Source organism: Diceros bicornis, chromosome 37 (assembly GCF_020826845.1).
Source record: "Diceros bicornis minor isolate mBicDic1 chromosome 37, mDicBic1.mat.cur, whole genome shotgun sequence".
NCBI classification, from domain to species: domain Eukaryota; kingdom Metazoa; phylum Chordata; class Mammalia; order Perissodactyla; family Rhinocerotidae; genus Diceros; species Diceros bicornis.
Window position 1 is genome coordinate 32796411 of NC_080776.1, and position 20847 is coordinate 32817257.

Sequence of the window (20847 nt, forward strand, 5' to 3'; positions counted from 1 at the left end):
GCATAAGAAGTGAAAGAACCACACCACAACACCCAGGCTGTGACAGAAACAGGATATAACGTAAGAGTCAAATCTACCATTTACTATTAAAGAAATAATATCACTCCTCCCCAGTGGGTTAACAGTGGCTGGCGTGGAGATGTCAGGGAGTTGGAGGGGGTGGTGCCCTCCCTCTGGGGCTTTAGGGGACACCAGGGAAAGTCTTAGGATGTCCTCGTTCACTCAGGGTGGGAAGACCTGGCCCAGTGCACCCCGAGGGCGCCAGTGTCCCTGCTGGTCAGGAGGAGCTGCACTTGTGGTCTCCAGAGTGTGACGGCTCATCGCCAAGGGCATGGCGGCTGAAGAGAAGAAACAGACTATTTTGGGGAACCTCCCTGAGATTCATGGCACACCTCCCTGCTCCCCTGCACTCTGATCCAAACCCTGTACTGAGTGCTCAGTCCATCAACAACACCCCGTTTTTCCCTGATGCAGGAGGCATCATTTAGCATCACCCACTTCAGAGGATGCAACTGAATCCCAGAGAGGAGAGGGGAGCGGCCTGTCCCAGGCCTGCTTAGCATTGGAGCTGTGATCCAGTCCCATGCTTAGCCCGAAGCTGTACTGAGCCCCTGGATTCAGTCACTCCTGGTCCCAACACTCACTCGGCCCTGAACTGGAGAATGTCTGGTTCCTCTTTCTCCTGAAGAGCCGCATTTTGCTTGCCTTCTGGTGTGCGGGCTCCAGCCGGCAGGAGACCCAGTAGCTACAGGACAGAGTGGCCTGTGAGCTACCAGGAGCCACACCTCAGGTGCCCCTCCCAGAGCCTGCCAGCAGCTGAGTCCTGGTGCCCCATGGGTCACCACGCTACGAGTTCTGTGGCTGATCAGGGAGCCAGGCCACAGGCTCTGGAGCTGGCCATCAGAGAGAGTCTGCCCTGCCCTCACCCAACTCCTGTCCCCCTCACCTCTCATGGATACTGATGGGCTCCATGGCCTGGAACCAGGCCCCAAATCGCTCATCAGGCTCCAGGTCATATGCATTTGCAGCCTGCTGGAGCAGCTGGATCCTCCTGATGAGTTTGAATTTCTGGGAGGAAGGACAGGATGCAGACAGGGCTTGGGTGGGGAACGCTGTCAGGGACTTGTGCGGAGTGAGGATCTGGTCTGGGGTCTGTGCTCACTCGGGACCCCTCCTTCCTTCCCTCTCCATTCAGGACTTGCCTGTCCTCACAGTTGGCTTGAATTAGTTCCTCATCCAGGAAGGTGTCCTTGATGCCAGCCCCTCCCGTACCCGCCAACGTGATGGGATGCCCAGCTTTGTGGATCTGACTCTCCCAATAAATGTAAGACCCAAGGGATGAGGACAGAGAAAGTCTTGCCAGGCGAGGTCTCTGATTTCCACATGCCCACCCTCCCCATAGCTGCTCACGTCACACCATTTCTGAAAGTTGACCCGATTTCCCTGGAAGGGAGACAGCCAATGTCCATCAGAAACAGCCCCCTAAGCCCATAACCAAGCCCCATCCCACCCCTTCTCAGGCTGCAGGAATGTCAGGGCCCAGCAGAGGGCAGACCTTCCACAAAGAGAACTTGACATTGGGCCAGGCTCTGGGCTCCAGGGCTGGAGGGACAGGGGAGCTGAGGCCAGAGACCTTATGTAGCACACCCTCTCTGATGACAGACGGGGAGACTGAGGCCTCAGGGAGGAAGGGACAGCTGGAACACAGAAGTGCTTCCTCACTTGCAGGGGCTGATGGCACTCCCCCAGGGGCAGGGCCCGAGGGGGAGGCTGAATCCATCTCAGACACAGCCTCCTGCAGCTCTGCAGGCAGGCAGCTATGAGCTTCACCAGCCCAGGTAGACTGGTGGGGGGCTTATGAGGAGCATCTATTCACGCATTGCTAAGATGGGCCTGACTCCCCAACTCCCAGGGGTGGCCATGGGGCTCTCATGAGAGGAGGTTTGCCAGGTACTGAGAGCTCAGGTCCCAGGGCAGGGCTCTCGCCTCCCAAACCTCAGGATCCTGCTCTCTGGCCCCACGTCCAGGCTCACTCACTTCCAGATCATCCTCCATCCCAATGTCCAGCAGCTTCAGGTGATAGAGGAACATGCCCAGGAAGGGGACAACACCCTGTGAACTCAGGGTGGGAGTGGTGAGATGAGTCTCACCTCTCAGGTGCCCCCATGGACCCTCCCCCAAATCCCTTCACCCCAGCCTCCTGCCCACCACAGACTCCCACAGAGAACAGCCTAGGACCCTCAGCGGCCTCCCCCCAGTTGCCCCCTCCAGGACCACCCAACTTCCCCAGTCACCTCCCAGGGGTGGCTTTTGGCAAATCCCAGGGTATGTGGTCCCTGCCCCTCCCCTCCCTAACCCATCCTGGGCCCAGCCCTTCCAGGCCTCCTCCTGGTCACTTCCAGGGCAGGCCTTTCAGGCTCTTGGGCTCCTGGAGCTGGGCTGGAGGAGGAGGGACCCCTCTCTTAGGGAGGCCTCCAGCCGTGAGGTGAGTGACCCCTCCTCTGACACCTAGACCCTCCCCCTCAGGCCACCTCACCTGCTGCTGTCTCTCCTGGGCTCCCTGGGGGTCCATCTGCGGGGTGGCCCTCACAGATGACACCTCCTGCAGGGTCAAGGACAGGCTCAGGGAGGCCATGTTCCCTTCCCCATGTCTCCCAGGCCCCTGATCTTGGACCCTGGACATCTGGTGTCTATGGCTGCTCCCATTCCAGGGTGCCCTGATTCTAGATCGCTCCCAGCTCCAACACTCCCTTCTCCGTGCCCTCAGGCCTGCCCAGGCCCCTAAGCCTCTCTCCTCATCAGGAAAGTGTGAGGAGGACTCCCCATGCATCCCAGGGTCCCCTGAGGACTCAGTATCATCTGACTGTCACCAGTGCTGTCCCCTCCCCCCTCAAGGAGGAGGAGCACAAAGCTCCTGCACATTCCTCTCCCCCTTGTACCTCATCACCCCTGTGAGGCCTGCACCAGAGATCATCTCCCTCCATTTCCCAGATGAGGAGACCGAGGCCCACAGAGGGGCAGTGACTTGCTCAGGAGCCCACAGAGGAGACCGCTCCCCCTCCCAGCCAGAGGCCCTGGCCCCCGGCCTTCACTCCTCCTCCAGACACACCTCGGACCAATGTCCTGTCCTCTGGACTCTCGGGGTGTGTTGAGGCCCTCGGTCAACCTGAGCCATGGATGGAGACGCACAAGGTGTCTTGGGGTCCCAGGCAAGTGGCTGCTGTGTTTTCTAGCCCCCTGGGATTCTCTGATACCAGGCTGGACCTGAGGCCATGCCAAAGTCCTCAGCTCCCTAGGATCCCCTCAGGATTGTCCCTGTACAGAACTCCTCCTTCACTCACTCAGGAAGGGAACCCCCGTGTGCCACATCTGAGTGACAGTGTAGGAGTTGACCACGGCACTGTGTAATGGTGACATTTGCATCCTTTTTCACTTGGAAACTTCTAATGTCCCTTCTCTTTTCTCAGGTCTCATGTTTGAAGTCTGTGGTCTGAGCCTTTGCACAATCCTTAGGCCCCTCCTGCCAGGGCCTCGATGGAGGCCATTAAGTATCTGTCAGGAAGGTCCATTAAGAATCTGTAGGTTCCTCGATAATTCTCATTGCCATCTGGGGCGTATCCTTGTCGACAAGGCACCGGGGGAGACTCACTGGTTTGTCAGCAGTGACCACTATCGGGCTAGAGTGCACAGTCCCAGAGAGCACACAGTTCTGTCCCAGATCCACCATTTGGCCCAAGGCTGTGCAGCCCCTGTGTCCACAAGCTATGTGTGACCTCACAGTGCCCATCCCTGGGACAGGCAGAATGTCCTCCCCTGTGAGGTGCAGTGAAGACAGAAGGAGCAGCAGAGGCCTGGCTTCCTGAGGACAGACTGGGCTGCTTTATGAAGAAAGGAACCCCCACCCACTCCATCCACCCGCCAGCCTGGAGGATGATGAGGGCCAGCTGATGGGTCCACATGGAAGCCAGAAACCTGCTCATTCTGCCAGCTCCTCACCTCTTGGAACAGTCCAGGCGACACCACTGTATCCAGTGACCAAGGCCTCCTGCCCCAAACAGTCCCCACCTGCCCCTGCAGCTCACACCCCCTGCTTCCTGTCCAGCTGGACAAGACAGACCGTTATTTCTCGGGGAACCTTAAGTGAAAAACTTACCAAAGCACATCCTGCCTGGTCCCTCCTCACCTCACCTCCCGTCCTTCCAGTTCTCCAGCCTCCACTCACCTCCTTGAGAAGCTTCCTGCTCTTCTGGTGGCATGTTTCGATGATGTTTTTCAGTATTTGCCAGTTCTTCCTGAGGAGGGAAAAAAGGAAAGAAACACTGTGGAGTGGTTTGAGGGTAAATCCCTTTTGTTTGAAAACCCAGAAGATCCAGACAGCCTGGATGAGCATTTTCACTGTGTCCTCTGAGCCCTGAGGTGTCTGGGACTGGGGAGGGGGCTCTCCTATTGTCACCTGGGGCCTCCATTCTCTTATTTTCTCAGCAGATGTGTTTTAAACAGTCTTAATTTCACGTGGACAGAGAGTTCTGTTGCTGAAAACACTTGAAAATCTTCAATTTGGTTCAAGCCATGATCTGTCACTTAGGGAAACTGATCCCTGAAGCAGAACCACTGGCCTAAGTTGTCAGAAAGACTTCAAGCCTGCCAACCAGGTCAGACCCTAACCCCAGGCTTTGCTGTCTCCCAGGAGGTCCCAACTGACTGAAGGGCAATGCCAGCCCTGTGGGGGGTGTCTGGTCCACCCAGGTGGTGCTCGCATGGAGAGAGGCCTACCCACCTGGACACCTGTCTCCACGTCTCTTTTAAACGTTGAATGGAGGGGCCCTCCAGAGCCCAGAGGATCGCATGGAGAGAGGAAAGGTTCCTCAGGCCGTGGCTTTCCTGGGGAAGGGAAGAGAATGAGCTGTGAGGGGGAGCTGGTGCCCTGCTTCCTCCGGCTTCTGTCGCCTCATTGACGTCTCCTGTCCTGGATGAGACAGCAGCTCAGGGAACCCGGGAAAGGCACAGCTGGAACCTGATGAGGAATACTTCCAGGTAGGAGGATTTCAGCTCAAGCCAAGAAAGGAGCCCAGGAAGGGGTGAGCTTCCCACCACTGGGACCAGGAGTCAGGTCATCGAGGCCTGGCAGGAGGGGCCTAAGGATTGTGCAAAGGCTCAGACCACGGACTTCAAACATGAGAGCTGAGAAAGGAGAAGGGGCAGTTCCCCCGACTCCAGAGAGGGGCTCCCAGGGCCTCCCACATCTTACCTTGGCCACCTGGATCCAGAGCTCCACCACCCTGGCCCTGACCTGGGCCGTCATGCTCGGGTCCCCAATGCAGGTGGTGACGATACATTCGACCACTCTGTTAAAGTGGGTCATGGTGGCATGGATGGTCGGTGCCAGGTGCTCATTGCCCCTGTTGTCACACTGGGACCAGATGGAGTCCAGGAATTCGTGAGGCCTCACTGTCTTGAAGAGCTCCTGGGGAGGACAGGGATTGTCACCCAGCCCTGCCACAGCCCAGCTCAGCATCCGCAGCCCCCAGTCCCAGGCCAGGTCAGTGGTGAGAGCTGGAGCTCAGGAATCGGAGAATGCGACCTGAGGCTTGTGGGAGTCCCTGGGTGTTGCTTGTGTCCCCTGAGGGCACCCAGCACAGGATGACCCAGGAACGCATACTGTGGCGCAGGGAAGTGGCATTTGCTCGTCGCCCAGTCTCACTTCCTCCAAGCACCAGAACTCAGCTCCTGCATGACCATCTCTAGGGGCATCTTCCACCCATTCTGACCATCCTGGGGTCTGACTCCTCTTTCAGATGCACATTCCCCCAAGGCAGCAACAACCACGGGCTTTGTTTGTCTGCCTTGTAGTCATGTACACATTAAGTGCCTAATTAGTGTTGAGGCTGTTGAGGCCTCCTGGGCAAATGAGTGAACTACCCAAGGACGAGACAGCACTTCAGTGTGCTCCCCTCCCCCACCAAAGCGCAGACTCTGCCCAACTTCCTCTCTGCTCCACCTCATCCATCTGCACAGCCACTCTGCATGGCAGCTGCTCTCAAAGTCCATCCCTACTGTCCACATGAGGAGAGCAAAGGCTTGGGAGTTAAGAAGGCTGCTCAGGTCACATGAGGGTAAGTGGGGAAGCAAGAGGTTGGACCGAGATCATGGGATTCTGGATCAGGAAATGGCAGGTCTGGGGCAGCTCACGGCACAGGGAAGGCCGGCCCCAACTGTCCTGAGAGCCCCGCTGCTCACCACATCCATCAGTGTCAACTGCTCTGCCACCAGCCGGGGAGGGAACTCCAAGAAGTCAGGCTTCTCCTCCCTCAGCAGGTTCTTGGTGGTCACGTCCCAGGGGCAGGTGGGCTCTGGGACTGGATCTGGCTCTGCTGTTATCTCTCCAGGTGGAGGGAGGATTCTCCCTGGAGCCAATGGTCCAGCTGGCTCCAGCTCAGGAGCTGGCACTGGGGCTGGAGCTGATGGTGGTGGTGGCTCTGGCCCTGGAGGGACTGATGGAGGTGACACTGGCTCCAGCTTTAGCACAAGTGGTGGAACTAGAGCTGGAGCTGGATCTAGCCAGGGAGCTGGCCCTTGCTCTGGTGCTGGAGCTGGAGGGACCTCTGGAGATGGTACTGCAGCAGGAGAAAGAAACAGTGTCACTCAAGTAGCTGACTTCCCCTGTGCCTGTCAAAGCCAGGAAAGACCCCACTGCCTTGAAGTGAACCAAGCCTCCGAACACTCTGCAAATTGTCATCCCAGACTGCAGTTGCCTCACCTTCCAGCTCTGCCTCAATGGGCCGTGGATGCTCCAGCTGGACCTGGAGAAGGTAGGCGTGGCCCTGCAGCCCCGAGCCAGGCAAGCTGAGATGCAGAGAGGCCAGCTTCATGCTGAAGCAGGGATGGTGCAGGAGCTCCCAGAAATCCTGCCCTGGGTCCAGGCAGGTTCCCACCACAGAAGAGATGGCACTGGGGGAGGCAATTGGGCAACAGAGTCAGAGGCCTGGCCTTTCCCTCCACGCTTCTCACCCAAGACACCCTGGCTTGGGACTGAACCCTATGCCTGTCCCTCTCCATCCAGGTGAGAGCCACATGGCAGCCCTCACCCCTGTGAGGCTGTCCTGGCAGTGGCAGGCCTGCTTATCCAGCAGGTTGACACAGAGTCTCTTGTGACTCTCTTCCCACTGACACTCTTCTCCTGAAGGTCTGGGACACAGCCCACCCCAGCCCTCCATGCACTTGTGCAACTGGACTGAGCACTGAGACAGATTTGTGACCAGGTTGCTCACACACCTCCTGTTCTGGGCCTGGAGGCGGTGGTGAGAAGAGGTAGATGTGGAGAAGGGGAGGCAGATTCAAATGGGTCTGTGGTGGGAATGGGTTTCTAGGGGAGAACTCAGCCCAGCCACCCCTCTGGTTCCCAGGGGTCCTGGCACCCATCCATAGCTCTTTGACTCCTGTCCTCCTGGAGTGGAAGCCACCGGGCCTCTGCCTTCCCATGGGAATCAAAAGATGCGTGAGATGCGGCTTCTGACAGGCTCCCCTGAGCCACAGCCTCCATCTCTCCCCCCACAGCTTGTTCTTTAGAGACAGGAGGCCATCCTTCTGGACCCAAAGACCACTCACTTTTTTAGGTGGTCCTGCGCTCTGCCCTCCTGGCTGGAATAAGGGGAGATGCCTCCAGATGTAAAGGAGGCTATGAGGGCATCCCTTGGGATGGACGGTGGATGACAAGACCTGCGAATGATGTCGAATGTCAATGTCTGACTCTCAGACGTAAATTGAGGCCACGCATTGTGTCTCCTTCATTCACTGAGTTTACTGTCTCCAAATGTCCTGCATGCAGTAGGTGCTTAATCTACATGGTTCAATGAATGTAGTCCACCCAGAACCATCCCAGACACCTGAGTGGGCCTAGGGCCTCTCTGCTGCCCCAGAGATCCTTGACTGGCTACCCCAAGGAAAAGGACCAGGACCAGCTGGATGGACTCTCCAACTCCTTGACAGGGTGGTTTCCATGTGCTTTTCCAAATTCAGAAAGGCCGCATCTCAGAGATGGGTGAGGCAGACTACTTTTCACGGGGAAGAGAGAAATAAACACCATGAACAACCACAGCACGTCCACAGCCCTCTCTGCAGAGCCAGGCACCAGGTAAGCACCCGCCATGGCTGATCCCATTAGTTCCTACAAGATCCCCATGAAATTTATCCTCTCCCACCCTACTTTTCAGAGGAGCAAACTGAGGCTCAGAGAGATTTGGTGACACTCCCAGGACACACAGCTGGCAGGGGGCAGAGTCACCACTGTGCTGAGGAGGGAGTGGCCACTCACCTAGTAAACAGCTGGTCCAGGACCTGGTGGGATGTGTCTAAGGCCGAGTAGTTGACCATGAAGGTGGTGAAGCTAGAGATGTTCCTCCTCAGGAAAGCTGGTGCGATGGACTCTGTCAGCTTCTCCATCATGCCTGTCTGGAGGGCCCGCATCCTGCAGGCCTCATTGAAATTCACGGTGGACTCATCCTCACACTGAGGGAGAGGAGGAGGTACATACACTCAATGACATCATGGTGAACCAGCGGGAGGATTGAGGTGAATTTCTACCCTCCTGTGTAGCTGGTGGGAAGGAGTGGAGGTCCAGATTCCTTTGGGAGTGGGACTGTGGAGCACTCTAATGAGAAAACCCTGCGGGGTTCCAGGGGAGACTCAGATTTGAGTCTGCATTCTAGTAGTGCCTTGGTTATCTCAGAGTCCTGGGTATGAAGACCCCTCTGCACCCACTCTCACCTCAGACCAGCCCTCTTCATTGATGGACTGGTGCACCTGTGTCCTCTCCAGGGAGATGGTGAACTGGAAACCATCTACCAGCTCCTCAACCATCACTTGGGTGCAGCTCTGCAGTGACAGTGCCCAGAAGTCAGGCCAGGAGGCATCAGGGGCCTGCCTGGACTTTGCCACAGAGGGAAACCCCACCACAGTTCAGGCACAGAGGGGCATCTGCATAGTCTCCATCAGGGAAGGAATGTGATGACACCTCGATGGCCTGGGATTCACATGTGGGTAGAAGAGCTTGGTCCCCAGCACTCACCATCCTCTCCTGCAGCCAAATCTTCAGTATGGACATGACACACAACCAGATCTCCACCATTTAGCTACCTGCTCCTGCTCAGGGTGGTTCCTCCTCATACTACCTTCTCTAACTCCACCTCCCACATACATACACACACACACACACACACACACACACACAATGAGGGTCAAGGCGTGTGGGGCTGTCCATTTGGGATCACAGTTGTGGCCTGACCTAGAGTGGCCTGCCCTGGGCTACGCTGTTACCTGATGGTTCCTCCTGCCAAAAGGCCACAGACATTCGACGTGAGGGCTGAGCCAATGTCTAAAACGACTTAACATGCTCTCATTCTTGGCTTTCCGGGGGCCACAGCCTCGGAAAGTCACAGGACAACACGAGAACATCCTGCTGTGTCGAGTGTCTCCACTCAAATGAACTGGACAGGAGGCTGTGGTTACAGTGTGGGTGCCTGGTAACCAGAGTTCTAAGTTCTGTTGGGGGCTGTCACCAAGGAAGTGAGGTCACTTCTTCAAGGTTCTATTACTTGGCCCCTTCCTTCAATCAGACCCACCCAAAGCCCCCGCTAGGCTGTTGGCTACTCTCCCTCCTTGCCCATGTCATCTCCGTCACTGTACACAAATATCCATCACCACCCTCCCCACAGCTCCTTGGGAGTGGAACCAGTGGCCAGCTTTGAGGAGACAGAGCTGAAGTCACACCTCTTTTATCCTACCAGTTCTGTGTCCTGGAAAAGCCACTGTGCCTCTCCAGATCTCCCCAGTCTCCCAACCTGCACAATGGGGATGGTGCTAAAAACAGCTTTCTAGGAACATCGTCAGGTGTATATGAGATAATACCTACAACACCTGTGGATTGGTGTCACATGTGTCTAATGCTGAACCTCCCATCTATGTCAGTTCCATCTGTGCAGCCTCCACAAACCCCCACTCCATACTTCTTGTCACACATCATTGGCCTGAATTTGGTCTGGTCACTCTTATCTGCAAGAGCGGTTAGGAATTTTATCTTTTAGTTTGTTGAATTGCCACCCAAAATAAAACTGATTATTTGTTCTGAATATTAAGGGAGAAGGTGAACAGTGGAAACTACCCGTGCTCTCGCCCTACACTAACCTTCAAGTTGAAGGGGAGGAGATGAGCTTTTCAGATGAATCAAGCATGTATTTATCTACCACAGGCTCTCTTTTCTTGTTGTTTATTCATCCACAGAGAACAAGAAGTCTTGCTTCCAAACCAGAATGTATGAGACGTCCACTGCCCTCTGTTCCCAGCAGAGTGACCAAAACCAATTTGTTGGCTTTTATTTGCCTGGCCCTTGTAAGTAGATCTGAGAACATTCTTTCTATGTCCTTCATAGAGTGGGTCTGGGAGGGTCTGAGGTTGTAGAGAATTGTAGGCAAATAGCAGGCTCCTGAAAAACTGAGTCAAATTTGAATCTCTGTAATTCGAAGAAGGAAAGTGACATCAGCATCATCGTGGAATAAGACACCTCCTGTTTTTCTACTCCTGCACTTACAATGCTTTGGCATCCATCCATAGACAAAAGTGCCTTTGTGGGAGAAGTGGGATCCAGCACCATATGGCAAGGGACCCAGAGGGCGTCTCACCCAGCCATGCATCTGGTAATAGGCAGACAGACCTCGGTCCCAGCTCTGGACCCTGCAGTGGCCCGTGAACCAGCTCAAGCTCCTTTCAGCTGCTGCATGGAAACCCCTGAAAACACTGTCTTAGATCATGACACACAGAGGAGAGGGCCTTTGTGGAAGTCCAGGTTTCAAGAAGAGAAGTTCCAGCCCTCTGTTGGACCACAAAAATATGAGTGTGGATGGGTTGAAGAGTTTGGGGGCATTGGCAGATAGGTACTCTTAGAGGGCTTTAAAGGATGTGGATCCTGTAACTGCACTGAGCACTCCATCAAGAAGTCTCCCACGACTTGTGGGGTATGCCTCACCCATGGATCTCCCCAGCTGGCCCTTAGGCACCCCCAGTGCTCTGCGTGCCTCACATACACACACCTCCACCCTAGGGCTTGTTCCTTGTGTATGCTCCCAACAGTGGTGGTTAGAGTGAATTTTGGAGGACAGCTAGTGAGCACGTGCAGAAACTTGGTCCAAATCTGCAGGCCAGAGAGAGACCACAAACTTGAGGTTTCACACAACCTCTGGAATACCAAAGGGAGGCTGTCAGCGCCCAGCCTATTACATCACAGCATCAAGAGAATGCATACAAGCTGGAGAATTCTGCCATTAATGAACAAATTAAAAATGCTAAGGTTATACTGGTATAACACATTAAAATACAAATGTATTATTGAAACATATATTAAGTTTAAAAAAATGACATTTCAAATGTTGGAAAAATTAAGTTTGAGAAACCTTGTAGGTGGTCAGTAAACATCTGTCCCTCCCTCCCTCTCCAGAGCAGCCGTATGTATATGTATAGATACACACACACACACACACATATATACCCCCCATAAGTTCTATATATAGAGAGAAGCATATGTGCGTGTGTGTCCACAAACACTCATACATATATATAATGCATGTACCTATGTATATCACATACATGTATGTATACATGATAGAATACTCACATGCACATGTGTATATCTCTACAATTTCACCTTCAATAAGGTAAATTTCCGGTTTGTATTGACTCTAAATATCTCTGCTTTTTAACTTGTTAGGTCTGTTTCGGTTTGTTTTCCCCAAACTTTCTGGTTAGTCCTCTGGGCGCTTCTCAATTGGATAACTGTTGTGTTTTTCATTCGTTGTTGTGCTTTCATTTTCTCTTTTTAATAAACATATTTGTTGAAATATGACATACAATCAGAATAGAGCACAAACCCAAGTGTAAAGATTGATAAGTTATCAAAAAGTGTACACATGTGTTAACACCACCCAGGCCAACAAACAGAACATGACCAGTTCTGTTTATAGTAGATTATACATGATATATATAATAGATAATAACCGCAGTTACCCAGATTATTATTTCTCCTTTTTCAGGAAGTAGCACACTGAATGGCAATGCTTAAAGCAAATTTGGTCATGTTGTGGCCTGCTTCAAATATGTAGCTGGATTTGGAAGGTTAATTTTTTTTAGGAATACATGAGTTTAGTTCCAGAAAAAAAGAGGCTTGTAAATTTCCTTTCCTGTAATGACCTTGTAAGATTTTTGTAGCAAAGTTAAGCTATTCTCATAAAATGAATCAAAAAGGTTTTCCCATTTTTCCTGTTCTGTGGAAGAGCTAGAGTCAATGTGTATTATTTCTCTCCTGAATGTTTGGTGGAATTTGCCACCAGCGGTGTTGGCCACGATGAAATGTGGGAATGTTTTAAACTATGGATTCAGTTTCTTCTTTAGATATGGGACTATTCAGATTTCTCATTTCTTCTTGAGACAGTTTTGGTAACTTTCATTTTCCTGGCAATTTGTGAATTTCATCTAAATGTTCAAATGTATTGACATGTTATTTATAATGACACGTGTGTTGTCAGGGAAGGTCTGGGGTGAGTCTCCTGGGGGCAGAAGTCAAGCTCAACTCATATGTCCCCGCAGCTTCAGGCACCTGGATGCTGGAGGGAGAGCTTGTTCCACATTGCAGGACGAGAGGCTGAATGCTTTTCTTTTCGCCCTCTGCTCTCCATTCACACCAGCTCAGGAGACCTTGTTCCTGGCCAAGTTGGTGTGCAGGCAATGCCCCATGTAAATTCTTCCAGGCCTGGTGGATATTTGGAATTTTTTTCTCAAATGTTCTCTTGAAACCACATGGTCACATTTGTATAATATTCTCTCTTTATTTTCTATTTGAGTCAGTTTTGGTAATCACATTTTCAATTTTTAAACTGTACAAGGCTGTGTCTCTTAGACTCCTAAGTGTTTTCAGTTTTAACTCCTTCAAACTTCTCCCAGATGTTCCTGCCTTACGGTGATTCCTTCTTCATGGGAGCTCTGAAGCTCTTCCTAGCTGCCTGGTTGTTGACAGTGGCAGATACACGAGTTTCATGGGGCAGAAGTTTAGGCAGTTTGATTGCCAGCCTTCTGCTGCCCCATTCTCAACCCACAGATGCCGTGCTTCTCTGCTTGACCCAGAGCCTTCAGTTGTAATTACTCTTCCTCCCCAGGACTATCTCCAATCGCATGTTGATATTATTGCTGTTCTCTGAAGCATTTGATGATGTGTTCAAATGAACAAGCATTTTGGATCCTGAACCAAAGTAGCATTTACAAAACGCACTCTGAATGTGATCTGCTTTTCCATTCATTAAACTTTTCTCATAAACTTCATCACTTTTCTCCATGTGTGTGGAATTCAGTAAGGATGTTCCAGAGCCCAGGTGATGTTACTTGATTTAGCTATAAATTTTAAAGCTTCAGGAGAGCTGTTGCCACAGATGGAATGAGTTGGCTTGGCATTCTTCCTTAATTAAGTGATTACATAGGATTTGAAGATAATTGTGGTTTGAGTCTTTTCCCTAAGGAGCCCCATCCGTCTCAGCAGGTTTCAGTACAAGAACTATAAGTATGTTGTGGCCTTGGTTTTTGCCATTGAGGAAATCAACAGAAACCACCATTTTTTACCCAACATATCTTTGGGAGTTGATCTCTATAATGTCCTGCACTATGAACAGAGGACACTGGAGACTTCACTCACTTGGCTCTCAGGGCTGGGCAACGACATCCCAAATTACACCTGTAGGAGAGAGAGCAAGTCTCTAGCAGCCCTTCCTGGAACAACATGTGCAATTTCTGCCCAGATTGGAACACTGCTGGAACTGTACAAATTTCCACAGGTAAGGCTGTGTGGGATGGGGAGACATGAAACCATGTCTACTTTGATGCCATTCTCAGGTGCCTGAAAAGGAAGAAAGGAGGAGACTGTGTTTATGCATCTCTTACAGGATGTAATCTCCAAGGACGAGTGTATAGAGTCTTAGTGAGGTATGCACATTTCCTTTATTTGGTATCCCTAAACTCTATGATTTCATCCATGTCCATTGATAACAAGGTTCCAGGGACCATCTGCTCTTGGCTAGATTGGGTCCCAAGCCTGAGTCAACAAGCCATTTGCATGAACAACCTCTGCAGTGATGCAAATGAACTGCATCAGAGGAGGCGATGTCAGGTGTAAGGTGAAGGTGACAGACAGGGCCCATGCCACTCAGGGCTCAGACAAGAACAATCCAGCATCAATGCCTCCAAAGTGCAAGATAGGGAGGGACAGACTCACACACCCAGGGCCCAGGGCAGCCACAGAACATTCTGTGTGTGACCCATGCATGGCTGCACACCAATCATGAGTGTAGAAACACCACAAACCCATGAGTCCCTGCCTGGGGAATCAATAGTCATGCTGAATTTATAAGATTCCAAATCAGTAACTCAAGATCAATGCAGAAATAATGTTGCATTTTGATTTTCTAAAAATTGACCTCCTTTCCTTTTCCTCAGTTCTTTTAACCATGTTAATTCCGGGATCAATATGTTGTGATGATCCACTTCTGCACCCTCAACATTGGTTTCCTCCATTATTAATGCTGTTGTGAGAAATTCCTCCCTTTCCTCACCCTAAAGCAGAGGATACTAGCTGGAAGGAGCCCCTGTATTCCCCATCACCCCAAACATCTATGACTAAGACAAAGGTAACACTTACACACCTCTATGGCCCTGGAGCAAAGGGGATTTTAGGGCAGTGAAACCATAGTTCTATATGATTCTGTAATGGCGGATACATATTACTATGCATTTGTCAAAACCCGTAGAATGTACAACACAAAGAGTGACCCTAATTCCAACTATGGACTTTCATTAATTATAAGCTATCTGGACTGGTTCAGGAATGATAACAAATGTACCACACTCAAGTTAATAATTTGTAGTTAATAATGTTACAGTAATAATGTTATATAAGTTATATAGATTACTAATGAGATGTTAATAATAGGGAAACTATGTTGGGGGGGATTAGGGTATATATAGGAACTCTCTATAATTTCCACTTAATTTTTCTGTAAACCTAAAACGATAAACCTATAACTGTAAAACGTTATAAGAAATAAAATCTATTTTTTTAAACCATATTTTCCTATCTGGTAGACTCTAGCTGCATGTCACCATTGAGCATTTAAAATGGGGCTAGTCCAAATTGAGATGTGCTGTAAGTGTAAAATACACAATGGGTTTCAAAGCTTTTATATAAAAATATGAATGTATAATACCTCAATGATAATTATATATTAACTACATGTTGAGATGATAATTCTTTGGAGATGTTGGGTTAAATAAAATATATTAAGATAAAAAAATGAAAGGCTTACATGGCTACTGACTTGGGAATTGCAAGATGCACAACTACACACACACACAAGACTCTGGCTGAGGCAGAGTCTTCTAGGTTTTGCAACCACCTCATAAACTTATGGTCTCCCACACTCAAACCCACCTCTCCTGACTTGGAACAAGGCTATTGCTATGGGTTGAATTGTGTCTCCCAAAAGATATGTTGATGTTCTAATCTCTGGAAGCTGTGAATGTGACCTTATTTGGAAAGAGGGTCTTTGCAGATGTGATCAAGTTAAGATGAGGTCATTAGTGTGGACTCTAATCCAATATGACTGGTTGGAGAGGAAACAGCATTTCATGACAGAGGCAGAGATTGGACTGTTGCAGCTGCAGCCAATGAACACCAATGATTAGCGGCCACCACCACAAGCTGGGGGAGTCAAGGAAGGGCCTGCTGCTACTTTGATATCAGATTTCTAGGCCTCAGAACTGGGAGAGATTGAATGTCTTTTGTTTTAAGTCACCCACTTTGTGCTATTTTCTTACAGCAGCCCTGGAAAGTCATACAAGTATAAATGGCAGAGCTCATGTCACACAGGAAACATAAAACAGAGGCAGAAAAAGGGGAATTTATTCTCTTCCTTCCAGGTTGGAGTGGTTTCCAGAAAAACTGGTTGCTGTAGCAGAGGTCCCTGGTGTCACTGTGGTTTTTCTGGGGCCACAGGAGCTGGTGAAGATGTTGGGCTGTTTGAGGAGACAGAGATAGTGGTATGCGGAGCTCTAACTATTATGCTGGAAATTTTGGAGATATTTGTGATTCAAGAGTCCTTAACTGGGGAAAAGGCCGTCACAAGGTTATTGGAATCAGGTCCGACTTGCCCTTCCCCACTGATGTCTGAGAAAAATGGGACCTTGTCCAATTCATGATGAACCAAAGAAGACCTTCCATGTAAGCTGATTTATAATATTGAAAATTTTCCCAACTCTTAAGTGTCTGTTGATAGGATGCTGGTTAAAGCTATTATAATAAATTCAAATTAAGTACTCTAGACATTAAAAATCAAATCGGAGTCTATTTTTTGAGCAAAAACTAAGTTTAGCTATTATAGGATACCAACGTTGTGAAATGAAATTTTTATGTTTATCTACATAAGAGGAAAATTGGCTGGAAGACAAAGCACCAAAATATTAATAGGGAATATCTTTGAAAGATGAACTTACAGTTGACTCAGTTTTCATTTTTTTTTCTCTTTGCTTACCTGATTTTCTGTTAAAATGATCATGCAATTTTGGTAATAAGGAAAATTGTGTATTGTTTTACATGACTAGACCATCATCGCTGAAGATTCTATGAAACAGGTGGGAGAAATAAGGGATCAGGTGTGTCTCTGACTTTTGTCAGGAAACAGCGCTCAAATCTCTGGCAACAAGAGGAGTGCTGCTTTTCTGGAGTAAGGGCTTAAACAGCTTATTCCCTCTCCAAGGAGAAAATGATCTAACGTGCAGTTCAAGCCTGCAGATAAACTGCTGAACCTAAAAGACAGTTGTCTTCAGATCACTGTTATCATCTCATCTTCTTTTAGTCTGCTAAGCTGCAGCATCGCCTTATCCATCCTGTGTCATCCATGCGCCCCTGTTGTTGATGGTGGTGGTGGTTGTGTGTGTGTGTATTTGTTTGTGTCGAGGTAAAGGTGAGGGGAGGGAAAAGGTCAAGGAAATAATAATGGCAAAGATGGCATCATAAAATTGAGCCTTCACAAGTACTAGCCACCAGACTTAATCTGACATGCACCTTAAAATCCTGTGTCATTAAAATGTGACATTGGTGACAATCCCAACTAAATAAGAATACACCTCTAATTGTTGACTCTGTTTCACTCTTGAGTTTCTGTCCAACTTTCGTGTTTTGCTTTTTTTTTGGCAATACTTTATTTTCTAAAGAATGAAACTCCTAGGAAACAGTCCCTTAATAAACATCGAATCTGATTCCCAAGGGCTAATTATCCACTCTTATAATGGTCTCTCCACGATCAAAAATGTGAAAGGCCGTTGGCTAGAGTGGAAATCTTGGAGTTATGCCAGTGGCACACTGTATTTCCCTACTTGAACTTCTGCACCTGGTTTGGCGGAAACTAAGAGACAGTACTGAACTCTGCAATGTGCAGGATGGCAAAAAAGGTCAGCCCCAGGCCGACTCGAAGACCCAGAAGGCATTTGTGGATGCCAGCTATTAACCTAAATTATCTTTGTTCTCTCTCAGGACTCTACTGCTTTCTTGCTTTCATTGAGATTCAAAAGTGTTCAACCCAAGGTTTGTTGATGGTGAAGGAAGTGGTTAGTACCTCTTGCAGTTCTACAGCACTGGGTTTTCAACACAGTCCCTGTGTGTGATTTTATATTATCCTACAACCATTTGGAGGTAAGAAAGACAAACATTGTCCTCAACCTGTTTCCGATGGAGAAAGTGTGGCATAGAGATGGTAAGTGAGCTTCTTAAGTAATGAAGGGAATATCACACAGAGAATGGAGGCCAACGCTATTTGATCTACAGGTAGACAATCGTGAGTTTGAACCTCTGCTCCCATAGATACCAAGAGATGACCTGGGGAGAATATAGAACCTCTCTAGGTTGCTTCTTCCTCAACTTGATATGGGAATGATAATATTTACATGCTATGGCTATTTTGAGGAAATGCAATAAAATAAATAGAACATCTGAATGTCATTTTGTGGGATGCCTTATGTGTGATAAATGCTTAGTAGTGATAGGCGTTATTTTAATCAAAGCTTCATTTAACTAAATTCTTAATGGCAAAATGAGAGAAGGCACATTGCTTCACTCCTTTATTAATAAATAACTTTATTACAAAATAATGCAAAATGGCATTTTGTCCATTGTTTCCATTATGTAAAAATCATGACCCTTCAAATGCTTCTGATACTCACTCTTTATAACCAGAAGAGAGGAATCTCACTGTTTCCTCACTTCCTGCGGCCATAGAGGGGCAGCTACAATAGGTAAAATTTTTGCAATATTTTGCAGAATATATATGGCTCTTTTGTCTACTTGAATATACTTCTTTTTTTCCCTAAAAATAACACCTTAATCAAATGAGCATGTATAGGTTTTCATTGGAAAGTAAATCTACGGTATTTGCATTTGAGTATTCCATTACTCGCTAAAATGGAAGCTGATTTAGATTCAGAAAGGATATGGATTTATAGCTGTTAAGGAAGATATGAGGGTGCAAAATATTTGTACATAATTTGAAAATTACATGGAATCTAAAGACCAGAATTATCCATCAGTAGTTTCTCCTGGGAAAACCTAAAATGAGACCCCATTACAACTGCTGTTGTGTGTCCACAATCATGCGCGTGCACATTGAAACATGGTGCTGTAATAGCCTCCATGAAGGTTTTTCCCTAGTATGCCAGACTCTATCCGTCCTGCAATCTACCAGCTGGGAGACCAGGGGCAAGTGACTTCACTTCTTTGAACCTCATTTTCCTGGTCACTAAAATGGCTTTAAGAGTTACTGTATGAAGAGGCCTGCTTCAATGATTAAGTAAGATAACTCCAGTAAACTGCCTATATCAGTACTCGTCAGAATAAGTGCACAATAAGTGTTGTTTCTATTTCCTCCGACTCAAACACTGATCATAATGTTGGAAATAAGATGACTTCTCTATTGCACACCAGCAATGAAGAACACTTCTTCAGAGGCCTGCAGAAGCAATGCATTAGTGAGTTCAGGACTCAGGGCTTACATAGGGGCTCAATGGATTCAGATCATTTCATCCTTTCCCCAGGTGGTTGGTCAAAGTGAAATGTCAGAAATCATACAAAATGGTATTCAAAGTGTTGTTTCTTCTTCAGTTGAAGATGGTATGTCTTTTATGTCTTTTCAAAAATACTATTTGGAAGAAAAAGTGAAAATGAGGTGAATTTTCTTGTCTTTCTCAGTAATAAAGTCCAAGGACAAATTGTATAGGTGTGAAGAGGGAGGAAAAAAGGAAGAAGACCAGAAAAATAAAAAGGAAAATAAAAGGAAGAGAAAAGAATTAAAAGATATTATATGGAGTGATTTTATTTAAATGAATACATAATCTCCCAGGTGAACAATTTAGATGCATGTTTTGGCACACATTTTTAAAAATTTTTATTTATCATATGTTAGAGGATGAATCTCTTTCTTTATAATTTTATCTCATTTGGATTAAATACAAAAGTTTCAATATCACAACTAATGAAATTAAAAGTAATTTAAAAATTAAATCTTATACAAATAAATCTACCCCCTGAATCATAGCCATCTGCTTCCAGAGATGATGGAGAAAGGGTGTGAGATAGGACAATGGATAAGAAGATATGAAAGGGACTTGGATCTTGGGAAAAGGAGAGGAGATGGAGGGGATTAGAGAGAAAGCTTCATGAGGAGAGAGAAAATGAGTCATAGGTTTGGTGAGGTGATAAAGAAGGAAGAACTAGAAATAGAACTGGCATTGAAAACAATCTGAGGTTTAAGAAGTCCAATATGAACCTGGGAATTTTGGCTGATGGAAAACCATGGCTTTAAATAGTGACAGGGTGACTCATGACACCTCACTGAGTTGATGTAAAAGAATGAAATAAAGGTCAAGAAATTCTAAATCAAGTCTTATTAAAAATTCTTAGGGTTTTCATGAGAGAACTCTTTTATTCTAGAAGCAGCTGAGATGCAGAGGTTCTCAAGCCTGAGCATCATCGTCATCCCCTGGGGAGCTTGTTCAAACAGATTCCTAGCCCGGGACCCAGACTTAGATTCAGTAGGGCTGAGGTGGAGCCAGGAAATTTGCATTTTTAACAAGCTCCCGGGTGATGCTGATGCTGCTGGTCCAGAGACCACACCTTGAGTAGGACAGTTCAAGAGGATTGCTCCAATGTTTTCCAAAAGAGTTTGAGTCCCTGCTGAAAGAAAAATTTTTTTTTCTAATAACATAAGCTGGCAACACCAATCATGTTCATTGATCATCCATTGAACAAATGTTTACAAAGTGAGTACCACTTGCCGAGTGTCACACTCAGCACATAAAAGGATTCAAGTAACCAAGACTCAAGTTGACTTGAGGCAGCCCAGGGTCTAAACAGAGTTCCTATCCTCTCCTCCACTCTAACGGTTGTTGTGACTGTGAAAATGTCTCCACTACTTGTCCCCCAAATGCAACGTGCAATAACATCACAAAGGGTTATGAATCTACCACTGACACAGGATTTATATCATGTCCTGGAAGGGAGAATTTTACAAATGGCACAGAAGATTGCAACGGTAAGTCCAAATAGAGTAACAGCCTTCAAAAATCAGAACAGAGTTAGTTGCAGCAAAATTGAACCAGTTCCTTAGAATATGACGTGAAATTCTGGAGAAAACCTACCGAAGTGAGCAAAGATGCCAGGAAGAAAACAGGTCATAGAACCGAAATGTGACACCAGGCCTACAATTGATTTTTCTC

The 20847-nt window shown here is 48.0% G+C and overlaps 1 long non-coding RNA gene across 1 annotated transcript; it reads left to right on the plus strand.

Annotated features, from left to right (window-relative positions):
- Nucleotides 1-10166: 10166 nt before the first annotated feature.
- On the plus strand, nucleotides 10167-16734 carry LOC131399335 (uncharacterized). Its single transcript, XR_009217103.1, has 3 exons — nucleotides 10167-10383; nucleotides 13924-14013; nucleotides 16684-16734. It is a non-coding gene; the product is annotated as an uncharacterized LOC131399335 (long non-coding RNA).
- Nucleotides 16735-20847: the final 4113 nt, after the last annotated feature.